This window comes from Macaca thibetana, chromosome 7, assembly GCF_024542745.1.
Source record: "Macaca thibetana thibetana isolate TM-01 chromosome 7, ASM2454274v1, whole genome shotgun sequence".
NCBI classification, from domain to species: Eukaryota; Metazoa; Chordata; class Mammalia; order Primates; family Cercopithecidae; genus Macaca; species Macaca thibetana.
In genome coordinates this window covers 12,525,407-12,539,468 of record NC_065584.1, presented here as the reverse complement: position 1 = coordinate 12,539,468, position 14,062 = coordinate 12,525,407, and positions in this window count along the sequence as shown.

The following is a 14,062-nucleotide window of genomic DNA, read 5'->3' as shown; positions in this document are numbered from 1 at the left end:
ATCAACCAAGCGGAACCCTGAGGAAGCAGCCCTGGAACACAGCAGACTCCCAGAATGGTTCCCCAGGGCAGAGGGCAGCTCACAGCCCCGAAGCCACCGGGTGGAAGAGGGAGCACAGAGCCCTTGTCCAGCCCCGGTCGATGGACAGTGTCACGATCAGTGGGAAGGCCGTGTTCATTCAACATTGTCTCGTGCCTTCCCATGACTACCAAACCTCAGCCAGGAAAAAGGCCTCATTGGGGAAACTGAGGTAGGCTGCTGGGTTTCACATGTCATGGGACTTTTCCCATTGAAAGGTATTGTCAAGCACCCACCTGCCAGTCACAGGCTCCAGCCATCACCGAGGAGAATGGGGAGAAGGAGCCTGAGGGCTTTCTCTGTGTGTGCCCAATATGAACTTTCTAGCTGAAATTATCTGCACCTCCCAACCACAAGACAAATTCAATTCAATAACACTTAGCAAATATATGTCCGGCACCAGAAGGTGCCATGCTTGGTGCCAAGCACTGCTGGCAATGCAGAGCTTGGAGAGCTAGCATCCTGCCCTCTAGAAGCTTCCAGCAGGAGAGACTGAGATAAACACACAATATCGCACTGAGATGATCCAGCCATATGTCTAACTCTGCCACGGGTCAAGACTGCAAGCTCCTAGGGGCAGGGACTGTGCCTTTACCCTCTGTATCTCCAGGCTTTGGCACGTGACAAGTGCTCCAGAAACATTCATTATACAAATAACACTGAAGTTAGGTAATTTAATTAAGAATTTTGCCTAGGGTCATAAAGCAAGTAAACTGTAGAACAAGCATTTGAATCCTCAGTGTATCTTTCTCTCCCCTTCCTTTTCTCCCTCCTTTCCTCTTTCTCTTCCTCTTTATCACCCTCCTCGTTTGCCTCTAAGTGACCCCAAACAAGAAAGGCAGGTGTCCACCAGCAGACCCTAGAAGGCTTCTGCTCTGCTGACATGGTCCTAGGAACCATTTGTCCAGAGGCATCTGCAGAGGTTGCAGGGCCTGGCTGGGTACATGTTTTCTACCAGTGGCTCCCAGAGCACCAGATACCTGTTGGGGTCAGGGCCCTTCAACCAGGATGTGAGTAAAACAGGCATCTCCAAATCTATAGCTACGGAGCCTTCTCAGAATGATTCCTGTGGACCCCAAGGCAGCACGGGGAGCAGAAAGGTCCTGAGTCTTGGGCCTCCAGCTTCCATTTAGCTCTTACTCATGCCTGCCATGAGCCATGTGAAGCTGCTGAGGTGGAAGGCTTTGTGCCCGAGCCCCAGGATCTCACAGCCTCCACTAGAGGAAGCTGCAGGTCAGTCACCTGCCCTACTAAGCCTTAGCACCCTCATCTGTGAAATGGGCAGAACGAGGCCTGGCCCGCTTACTTACCTCCAGAGAGGACCGCCCAGTGCAGGTGCTCAGTAGATCTTAGTGGAATTAATGAATGGATGAACAAATGAATGAATGGAGAAAATGAGCAACAGTAAATCCCATTGCACGTAAGGAAAATATCATCCCTATATGCTCTTTCTTCCTCTCTCTGCTAAGGGGTCAGACTCTGCCATTACCGCAGCATCATCAGAGCTGAGTACGTTTACAGGTAGCTGGAAACCAAGGCCCAGGCAATCCCTTGCTTGTCTTCACAGTGTGCCACAGAACATAAGTTTTAAAGGGGTAATCAGATCAAAATCACCCGGGGGTGATTGGCCCCTGGTACAGTGACAGGGCACCCATAGATTTATTCACATTATTTTAGGATTCTAATCATGGCCTGGGTATTTTAGACCTTGGGCCACCTAAGAAGCCCATAGGGACCTGGCAAAGATGGGGCCTGCTATAGAGTTTACTAACTTCATAATTCCATGACCTTAGCTCATTGCACAGAAGAGAAAACTGAGGTGAGAGAGGTTACTGCGGAGGAACTCCAGCCAAGGCAGAAAACGACTGCACTGACTGTTCTGCCCAGATCTTCCCAAAAGCCTGCAAAACCAGGTTAAGGACAGGGCAGGGGTCCTGAGGCCTCTCTAAGAAGTCTCCTTACACAGATGTCTTAACCTTGGCAAGCCTTGGTTTTCTCATTTACATAATGGAAGGAAGAACAATGATACATGCTCCTCCCAGGCTATGGGGAAGGTATAGTAATTATGAGAATGAAAGCACTTTGTAAACTGTAAAGTGATACACGTGTGCCTGCGTGTTACCAAGTCTCCATTACAGTATCTCCCAAACTGCTCAAACATGTCCAAATTTCCCCCTCAAAATTGGTCCTACTGTATCTTCTCCCATCTTAATGCATGGCATGAATTTTTCAGGCCCAAACCTAGGACTTATCCTTCATTTCCAACCCCCTATTTCCCTCTCCAGCCACATCCAATCCACCAGCAAACCCTTGGAAATATCTGTTCATTTCACACAGCCTTTCCCTGCCTCCATCACTGTGGCCCAAGCCATTACCATCTCTACTCTGGAATCTTTTTTTTTTTAAAGCTTTATTGCGATATAATTCGCATACAGTTCACCCACTTAAAGTGTATAGTTCATTCTATTTCTGTGAAGAATGTCATTGGTATTGACAGGGATTGCATTTTATCTGCAGATAGCTTTGGGTAGTACAGACACTTCAACAATATTAATTCTTCCAACCTATGAACAAGGAATATCTTTCCATTTATTTGTGTTCTCTTTAATTTCTTTCATGAATATTTTATAGTTTTCATTGTAGAAATCTTTCATCTCCTTGGTTAAATTTGTTCCTAGGTGATTTTTTTACAGGTATTATAAATAAGATGGCTTTCTTGATTTCTTTTTCAGATAGTTCACTATTGGCATATAGAAACACTACGCTACTGACTTTCGTATGTGGATTTTATATCCTGCAAGTTTACTGAATTTGGTTATTAGTTTTAACAGTTTTTTTGGTGGCATTTTTTAGAGTTTTCTACCTATAAGATCATGTCATCTGCAGACAGGAGCAATTTGACTTCTCCTTTTCAATTCCGAAGCTATTTATTTCCTTCTCTTGACTAATGGTTCTGGCTAGGACATCCCCAGTTGTATATTGGACAAAAGTGGTAAAAGTGGGCATTCTTGTCTTGTTCCAGATTTTAGAGGAAAATCTTTCAACTTTTACCCTTCAGTATGATGTTAGCTGTGGGCTTCATATGAAACCATAAAAGACCCCAAATACCCTAGCAATCTTGAGCAAAAAGAACAGTGTAGGAGGCATCACACTACCTGACTTCAAAATATACTACAAAGCTATAGCAACAAAAACAACATGGTATTGGGATAAAGGTAGACACATAGACCAACTGAACAGAACAGATAGTACAGAAATAAATCCACACACTTACAGCCAACTAATTTTCAATACACACTGGGGAAAGAGCAGTCTCTTCAATAAATGGTGCTGGGCACACTGGATATCCACACACACAAGAATGCGATTAGACTTCCGTCTCTCACCATACACAAAAACCAACTCAAAATGGATTAAAGACTTAAATGTAAGACACGAAACTATAAAACTGGAAGAAAATATGGGGAAAATGAAACTATAAAACTGGAAGAAAACATTGGCCTGGGCAAGGATTTTTTAAATAAGATCTCAAAAAACAGGCAACAAAACCAAAAATGGACAAATAAGATTACATCAAACTAACAAGCTTCTGCACAACAGAGGAAACAAAAGAGTGAAGAGACAGTCCACAGAATGGGAGAAAACAATTTGCAAACTATGTATCTGACAAAGGATTAATATCCAGAATATATAAGGAATGTAAAAAACTCAATAGCAAAAACAAACAAACAAATGATTATATTAAGAATGGGCAAAAGACCTGAATAGGCATTTCTCAAAAGAGGACATACAAATAGTCAACAAGTATATTTTCTAAATGTTCGACATTACAAATCATTGAATAGGCATTTCTCAAAAGAAGACATACAAATAGTCAACAAGTATATTTTTTAAATGTTCAACGTTACAAATCATTGGGGACATGCAAATCAAAACCAAAATGAAATATCACCTCACACCTCCTGTCAGAATGGCTATTATCAAAAAGACAAGAAATAAATGCTGGTGAGGATGAGGAGAAGTGGAAACTCTTATACACTGGGAATATAAACTAGTACAGCCACTGTGGAAAACAGTATGGAAGTTCCCCCCCCCCCAAAAAAAAAAAAAAAAGAAATAGAACTACCATATGATCCAGCAATCCCATTGCTGGGCATTTATCCAAAGAAAATGAAATCAATATTTAGAAGAGCTATCTGCACTCCCCTGCTTATTACAGCACCATTGACAATAGCCATGATATGGAATCAACCTAAGTGTCTATCAATGATGAATGGATAAAGAAAATGTGGTATTTATCCACAGTAGAATATTACTCAGCCATAAAAATAAGAATGAAATCCTATCATTTTCAGCACCATGGATCTGGAAGACATTATGGAGGCCATGGCGGGTGGATAACTTGAGGTCAGGAGTTTGAGACCAGCTAGGACAACATGGTGAAACCCCATTTCTACTCAAAATACAAAAAAAATTAGCTGGGCATGGTGGAGCATGCCTATTCCCAGCTACTCAGGAAGCTTAGGCAGGAGAATCACTTGAACCTGGGAGGCAGAGGTTGCAGTGAGCCAAGATCATGCCACTGCAATCCACCCTGGACGACAGAGTGAGACTCCATCTCAAAAAAATAAATCAAATAAATAAAAATAAGTGAAATAAACCAGGCACACAAAGACAAATACCACATGATCTCACTCATTTGCAGAACTTTAAAAAATTGATCTCATAGAAGTACAGAATAGAACAATGGTTACCAGAGGCTGGGAAGGACAAGGGGAAGAGAAGGATGTGGAGAGATTGATCAGCAGATACAAAATTACGGATAGACAGGAGGAATAACTTCTGGTGTTCTATTGCACAGTAGGACAACTATGGTTAATAATATTGTATTGTATGTTTCAAAATAATTAGAAAAGAGGATTTTGAACGTTCTTACCATAAAGAAATTATAAATATTTCTAGTGTTGGATACACAAATTACACTTTTTTGATCATTACACAATGTATACATATGGAAACATCACTGTACCCCATAAATATGTACATTTATTATGTGTCAATCAAAAATGAAATTTAAAAATGTACATTTCAGTAGTTTCTAGTGTAGTCACAGAGTGTGCAAACATCACCATGATCTAAATTTAAAACATTTTCACCCAAAGAAGGAAACCCTCTCTACCCATTAGCAATCACTCCCCATTTCCCTCCCACCTCTACCAGCTGCAGGCAACCATAAATCTATTTTTGGTCTCCATAGATTTGTCTGTTCTGGGCATTCTGTATGAATGGAATCATACAAGATGAAGTATTTTGTGACTGGCTTCTTTCACTTAACATAGTGTTTCCAAGGTTCATCCACATTGTTGCACATATTGGTACTTCATCTCCTTTTGTTGTCTAATAATATTGCATTGTATGCATAGATCACATTTTTTTAATTCATTTATCAGTTGATGGCCATTTGGGTTGTTTCCATTTTCTGGCTATTAGGAATAATGCTGCTGTAAACATTCATTTACAGACTTTTGTGTGGATGTATGTTTTTACCTTTCTTGGGTTTATACCTAGGAGTGGAATTGCTGGGTCACATGGTAACTCTGTTTAGCCACTGGAGGAACCACCAGACTGTTTTCCAAAGTTGTCATACCATTTTACATTCCCATCAGCAATGTATAATGAAGGTTCTGTCCTAGTAGTGTGAAATAGTATCTCACTGTGGTTTTGATTTGCATTTCTCTGGCGAATTATGATATTGAGCATCTTTTCATATGATCATTGGCTACTATATATCTTTCTTGAAGAAATGTCTATTTACATCCTTGGTCTGTTTTTTAATTGGATTTTGTATTTTTATTGTAAGAGTTCTTTAAATATTCAAGATCCAAATGCTTGTCAAATTTATGATTTGTAAATATTGTCTCCCACTCTGAGGGTTGTGTTTTTTATTATTTTTGATTGTGTCCTTTGTAGTACAAGGTTTTTAAATGTTTATAAACTTCCATTTTTTTTCCTTAGGCCACTTGTGCTTTGGGCAGGATATCTAAGAAGGCTTTGACTAATCCAAGTTTACAATAACTTATTCATATATTTCTTAAGAGTTGTATAGTTTTAGCTCTTACATTTAGGTCTTTAATTCATTTTGTGTTAATTTTTTTGATACGGTGTGAGGTAGGAGTCCAACTTCATTCTTTTGCATGTGGATATCTAGTTGTCCCACCTCTTTATATTGAAGAGACTATTTTTTCTCCTGTTGAATTATCTTGGCACCAATGTTGAAAATCAATTAACTGTAAATTTGAGGGTTTATTTCTGGACTGACACTTCATTCTATTCCTTTGATCTATATGTCTGCTCTTATGCCAGTGCCACTCTACCTTGATTACTGTAGCTTTGTAGTGATTTTTGAAGTCAGGAAGTGTGAGTATTTTAACTTAGTTCTTTCTGTTCAAGATTGTTTTGGCTATTCTGGACCCCTTGAATTTTCATATGAATTTTAGAATCAGCTTATCAATATCTTAAAAAATACCACCTTGGATTTTGATAGGGATTGCACAGAATCTGCAGACCAATTTTTGCAGTATTGTTATCTTAATAAAGTTAAGTCTTCCAATGAACATGGGATGTCTTTCCATTTATTTAAGTCTTCTTTAATTTCTTTCAACAGTATTTTGCCATTTTTGGAGTATAAACTTCACAATTCTTTTCTTAAACTTATCCTTAAGTATTTTTTATTCTTTCTGATGCTATTATAAATAAAATTGCTTTTTAAATTTCATCTTCAAGTTGCTTATTGCTAACTTATTTTTGCATATTGATCTTTTACCCTACAACCTGGCTGAACTTGTTTATTGGTCCTAACAAGTTTTCAGAGGATTAGTTGGGAGTTTTACAAACAAGATCATGTCACTTGCAAATATAGATAATTTTAATTCTTCCTAATTGGAATGACTTTTATTTCATTTTTTTGCCTGATTGCCCTGACTAGAACCTCAGAATGCTGAATAGAATGGGCAAGAACAGAGATCCTTATTTTATTTTTGATCTTATCAAGAAGGCATTCAATCTTTCACCATTAAGTATGATGTTGATTGTGGGTTTATCATAGTTCTTTATCAGGTTAAGAAAGTTCCCTACTATCTCTAGTTCACTGAGAGTTTTAAATCATAAAATGGTGTTAGATTTTGTCAAACGTATTTTTTGCACTTAGTAAGATAAACGTGTAGTTTTTGTTCTTTATTCTATTTATAAGATGTATTATATTAATTGACTTGGATATTGAATCAACCTTGCATTCCTGAGATAAATTTCACTTGGTTATGTTGTATAATCTTTTTTATATGTTGCTGGATCGAGTTAGCTATTATTTTATTGAGGATTTTGCATTCATATTCATAAGAGATGTTGGTCTGTAGTTTTCTTTTCTTGTACTATCTTTGGTTTTGGGATCAGGGTAATACTAGCATCACAGAATGAGTTAGGAAGTGTTACCTCACCCCTCACCTTTTTATAAAAGACTTTGTGAGAAATTGATATTAATTCTTTAAATATTTGGCACAGTTTGCATTCTGAGCTTGAGTATTCTTATGTTGTTGGGTGAAGTGTTCTATGCATGTTTGTTAGATTTTGTTGGCTTATAATGCTGTTCAAGCCTTTTATTTTCTTGTTGATTTTCTGCCTTGTGAAACTTCTACCTTATCAGGAACTGGAGTAAGGGTGATTGGGATCTTAGTAATCTTGGCCTGCAGCCCCTGAGGTAGAGCTTCCACCCTACAAATTGGGGCTGGGTGTAGGACTTCCACCTTACAAACTGAGGAAGACAGCCCCAAACCTCTCAGCTGCTCTTGCCCAGAACAGAGTCTGCAGCATGGAGCTGGAGGGGATGAGAAATGCTGGTGGTGGGCCCCTCCTGACGGGGTGGCGGGTGGGGGTCCTGTGTTATTGGCTGCACCTGCCAGAGTGGAGGTTCTGTCCTGCTCAACTGGAAGAGAGGAGGAAGTTGATTGTGAATCAGGATTTAGTTGCCAAGATTTAGCAGATTAGTTTGAATAAACGTTTTCTTTCATTTGATGTATGCCCTTAGGGCAAGTATTAGAGACTTTAATCACTGCTTTAAATTTTTTTTTTTTTTTTTTTACCAGTTTTGGTTGTTTCATTGGAGAGAGGTCCTCCCAGCTCCTTACACTGCAATGTGAGCCACTGTGCCTGGCCAGATCTGTCTTATTTAGAGAGGACAGAGGTTTCTGGAAGGTGGGAACCATACCATACCGCCCTCTCTCTCTCTCTCTCTCTCTCTGCGCCTCTCTCAGCACTTGTGTGATGTGAGGCACACAGGAGCTCCTCCATAAGGCCGGATGACCTCAATCATAAATCGGTGAATATCTCTGGGTCTCCCTGCAATTTAGACCCTTCACAGCTGAGTACAAAAAAGAAAACCTATCTGTGCCTCAAGTTTCCAATCTGTTTCCTTTAAACCCACTGAAGTTTATATTTTGTAGCAGGCTCTTAAAGACAACAGCCTTCATCCCATTGAAATTGAGTCTGTAAATGCAAAACATTTTTTTTTAAATAATGAATTGGTATTTGAGATTCCTATATTTCAATATTCCTTTGATATTCCAAAATGAAATTTAAACTGCTGGGGTTTTATGCATTCTTCGACTTTCCTTTGATTTGGCTCAACTCGTTGCTTTGAATATGTTTGCTTTAATCACTGGACCATAGAGCAGGAGGGACGCGCATCTTGATGGGGGAGGGCTGGGGGTTCAGCCATCTGGGCCCAGAAAATGACTGCCTTCTGCAAATCACTGGCTCTTCCTGCTGGAACCCGGCTGTAGGGGATTGCCAGGCCCACAGGGAGGGGTGGACTCCCCTGGCTATACTCCAAGGGGGACACTTGAGCCCCTACCTTACAGTTCAAAGGCAGAAAAGGCAGCTGCAGCAGGGCCTCCAGCAGGTGCCAAACCAGGGACGAGTTCCCAGGACATCTGATGGCATCTGATCTGCAACTCAGATGACCAAATGCCTGACCCAAGGTTCTGAGGTGGGGAGATGGGGATGATATGAGTGCAGTCTATCCTCATTAAGTTAGGCGGTTTCAGTCCTAAAGAAAGAGAAGGCAAGATCTTGAAGATCATGATGATGGTGGCAGTGACAATGTTGACGATGGTGTAATTAGAGTAATGATAATAGCTACAACGGCCCACAGTGATGAGGCACTTACCATATGCCAGGCGCAGTGTTAAGCTCTGTAGGTGAACTGTTTTGTGAACTGTTTTGTTTTGCTCTCAGAACTGTCTCTATTTGCATTTTCCTAAAACCGACTCAAAGACCAGTAGTAGGAGCAGCCAAGATTGTCCCAGAAAGAGGAATAATGGATTGGGGAGCAGAGAGGAGCTGGGCCAGTGCTAATGAGCTGGTCACCTCTGTAGGCAATTGCAGCTCTATCTTGAGGGGCACCCTTTGGGAAACTATGTAAGGCAACTCAGAATTGTTCTATCAGAGGAAGGAGGAGGAGGCTGGTGCTTTTCTCCTCTGCTTCCCTTCCTCATTGGGTTCCATCCCCATTGATTGAGGGGTTACCACTGGTGATGGTAATTCCCCTGCAGTTCTGAATTGCAATTGCAGGCTGGAGACAAACCCCTATGGTGACTTGTGAGCCAGCGAACACCCTCTGTCAGAGCAGCAGATGGCCCAGGACCCTGAGAAAGAAAACTGTCCTCAGCTGGAATGGCCCACTGTGGCTGCAGGTAAACTCAGAGACAGGCTAAGGAGATATGAGGCCAGACATCAATAGAACCTTCCACAGCAATTTTTGCATAAGTATTTTTATGAATTCTATTTGCAGTAGAAGAAACTGAGGCTTAGAAAAATGACCAGATGTTGTCCAAGTTTGTCCAGCTAGGAGATGTATAAGAACCTCAACAAATATTTCCTTACCATCTGTGCTGTGTCTGACACAGGGCGACAGATGTGAATAAGACATAGTCCTTGTCCCCAGGGACATTACGCATGCGGGATGTCAACCACAAACCTCTAGTCCTGAGTGACAAATGTCATCTAGAAGCAAGCACAGAAGTTAATGTGGGGGAAAGGGCCTTCTAACCCAGCCCAGAGGACCAGGAAAAGCTTCCTGGAAGAAGCAACATCTGTTTTGGGAGGGTGGGTTTTGCTTTACTTTATTTACGTGTAAAGTGATCCTGTCTGTTAGGAAGAAATGAGAACAATCTGTATAAGTAAAATGAAGCTGGCACGACACCAGGCACCACCTGACTTGCCCACGAACCTGCGGAACTTCCTGCACCCTCTCCGTCCTGAGCCATGGTAAACTTATTAGCCATCGGACCACAGAGAAGCCCAGACTTCCACACTCCACGCCAGGCCCCTTCCCAATGTGGAGTCCGGCTGCCATACGTCTTTTTTTTTTTTTTTTGAGACGGAGTCTCACTCTGTTACCCAGGCTGGAGTGCAGTGGTGCAATCTCGACTCACTGCAAGCTCCACCTCCCAGGTTCATGCCATTCTCCTGCCTCAGCCTCCTGAGTAGCTGGGACTACAGGCACCCACCACCATGCCCAGCTAATTATTTTTGTATTTTTAGTAAAGACAGGGTTTCACTGTGTTATCCAGGATGGTCCCAATCTCCTGACCTCATGATCCACCTGCTTCGGCCTCCCAAAGTGCTGGGATTACAGACGTGAGCCACTACGCCTGGCCCCAGCTGTCATACTTCTAAGCACGGGTTACTCTCAGAGAGACACCTGCATCCTGACAGGCATCATTCAGGGAAGCTGGCACAAGCTCTACCTTGAGTCAGGGAGGGGTGAGGAGGGTTGGGCTCCTAGCCTCACTTGTGGAAAGGGGAGGCCCCTTGGCTCCCTGTACAATGCCTGTACTTCACTGTACTTCACTGATGGTTGTGAAGAAGGCTCACTCCAGAGCCTGCAGGAAGAAAGACTGGGGATTTGGAAAGGGGGGCCTTGAGTTCTAATCCTGGCTTCACCATTTCTCTAGTGACTAAACTTTCTTCTCATTGAGCCTGGCCACTCCTGAGCTCCCACTCCATCCCAGATGGCTTCAAGGCCTGGCACCCCTGCCCCAACTCCCCGTGGTATTCCTCCAGGTGCCTTTAGGTGCAAGGGATAGAGGCTGAACACCAGCTAATTTGGGCAATACGGAGGGTTATTGGTGCCCACAGGGGAGTCCAGGAATGGCCACCCTCTAGGCACAGCTGACTTAGGAGCACCAGTGTCAAAGAAGTGTATCCCACCTCACACAGGGCCCCAACAGCTCTAGACTCACCATCCCTCAGTACAGCCAAGGGAACGGTCTCCTTCTGGAAAGTTCCAGTCATGGGCAAAACAGCATTCCCGTTGGCCAAACTGGCTCACATGTCCATCTCCTCACTATGCCCATGGCCAGAGGAAGCTGGCCTTTGTTTGGCCCGGTCTGAATCACTTCCCAGGGTCCAGGGTGGGGTCAGCCCTGGATAAACCCTGTGAACTGAGACCAGGGAAAGGGCAGGTCCCCAGAAGAAACTCGGGCTACCGATAGCAGGATGATGACAAGCGAGCACTGGGTTAGAAGGAGGAAGCTGCCACTCCACGTGTAAAATGGTGGTGTTTTCAGGGAAGGACGCTGTATTAGTCAGAGTTCTCCAGAGAAACAGAACCAATAGGATATAGATAGACAGATAGATAAGAGGGCATTTGTTATGCGAATTGGCTTATGCAATTATGGAGGCAGAGAAGTCTCACCATCTGTAGTTGGCAAGATGGAGACCCAGGAAAGTGGTGATGTCCATGGAGTCCAAGGCCAAAGGCCTGAGAATTGAGGGTGGGGAGCACGGATGTAAGTCCCGAGGTCCAAAGGCCAAAGAGCCGGGAGTTGTGAGGGCAGCAGAAGTTGGATAGCACAGCTCAAGATGAGAGAGAGAGAGAGAGAGAGAAGAACTGGCTCTTCCTCCATCATCTCTTTGTTCTATCCGGACCCTCAATGGATCAGGGATGCCCACCACCTTGGCGAGGGCAGATCTTCCGTATTCTAAGGATTCAAATGCTAACCTCTTCCAGAAACACATAGGCTCACCCAAAACAACATTTCACCAGCCCTCTGGGCACCCCTTATCCCCGTCACAGGCAGTGAACACTCATCGTTGTGTTCCAGTGAATGCTGCAGGGCCTAGGTGTTGGCAGAGATTGGCTGGTGGCTGACAAAGTACAACTCCACGCCGAGTTCAACACGAGCGCAGAGCCCAGGAAGGGTCTGCCCAGATTAAACGCCATGGATGCCCATCCTCACTCTTCCCTGCAGAAGAAAAGAATGTGAGAGTGAGTGGAGGGGTGTGTGTGTGGTGGGGGGTGGTCTGAGCGTTTGTGGAAATTCATATGGGGACTTGGTAACATGTGGCACTGAATGTGAGCTTGTGTGCCTGTGGCTGTGTAGGTGTGTTTGAACGACTGGGTGTGGGGTTAGTGTGGGTGTATAAGTGTCTGGAAATAAGGGTGCACTTGGAAGGGGAGCCTGGCGTGATTGTGGGTGCACACAGAGTGAGTGCAGTCTGGCTAGCCAGGAGGACACACACAAGCCAGGTGCCAGCAAGTGGAGCCACCATGGGGATCGACAAGCTCCACAAAATGCCCCCTTGTTAAACAGGCAAGACCAGCCATGCCACCCAAGGTTACACTAGGGCTGAGGGGCTCAAGGACAGAGCTGTGACCTGATTTAGAAAAGTGCCTGCCTGCCCCTGCCTTGTCCCCTGGGACTGGTCAGTGTCCCAGAATGGGAAATGGGTCCTCACTCATCCCACAGACGAAGACTGAGGGCAGAGCACCTCACGGGTTATGGCCCCACAATCCCCTTGTCAATTACCACTACCACTTTCCTAAACCCAAATCCCTCCCTTTTCTACTGGGGGTTTCAGCCTCTGCCCAGAAGACCAGCTCCAGCCTAAATCCCCTAAATCCCACCCCCTAACCCCAGAACTGCAGACTCATCTTTTGCTTCTCTTTAAGCAGCACCTACCATGCTCCTGGGCTCCTCAAGTGTTTACAGGAGGGGAAAAAAATCAAGCACCATTCTAAGAAAGGGGTTTGGCCTACCTGGGGCAGGGGTCTAGAAGCATGTGGCCTCCAGATGATGTAGGAACAAAGAGTACGCAAGGAGTAGGGCCAGGGGGACATTGCCCATGAGAGAGGTGGGGGTCAGGATATGTAGCAGGGCATCGAGAGGGTAGAGGGATGCTGGTGGTGGGCGGAGGGGGTGTCCAGAGACCACCCCACCTTGTACCCACATTGAACTGCTTCTCATAGCCCCGGGCCTGCACCCTCCAGGTAGGAGTGACGAAGAGACTGCACAGACATTGCGCTGTCAGTCAGTCAGAGCATCCTGCCTGGTTCATAAACCAAAAGGACTTGGGGCAGCATGAAAAGACACATAAAATGCAATATGAAAACGACAGGACGAAACCAGGGGAAACAAGGGCAGGAGGAACAAGTTGAAGCATGCCAACAATCATTAGGCAAGGCCCCCAAAACCCTGGTCCTGGGGGATCGGACTTGGAATAGCCAAGCAGCCAACATGTCTCAGAAGTCACTCCCCCAAGAACCACAGCATGGAAAACAGATGGGAATGGCCTGCTTCGGCCCAGGCTCCCCTCCCCCATGACTGCTTGGCAAGAGCCCCAGTGCTTGGGTGCTCACAGGACATACTGCCAGGTACCAACCAGCGTCCTTATACCATCCCAAGCACCATGTCCAGGGTCACTTCCCTGTTCTGTGAGGCCCCCAGCACTGGACATCGGGCACATGCTGCCTCCTTTAATTCTCTGCATCCCATGAGATGAGCCCTGTGGTCATTCCCATGTCCCAGAGAAGGACACAAACAGTGACAGCCCAGGACTCAGACCCACATCTGGCACTGCCATCCTATCATATCATCTCTCACCTCTCTGAAGGGCTGCCCTTGGGCAAAGGGAGGGGCCGGTCCAG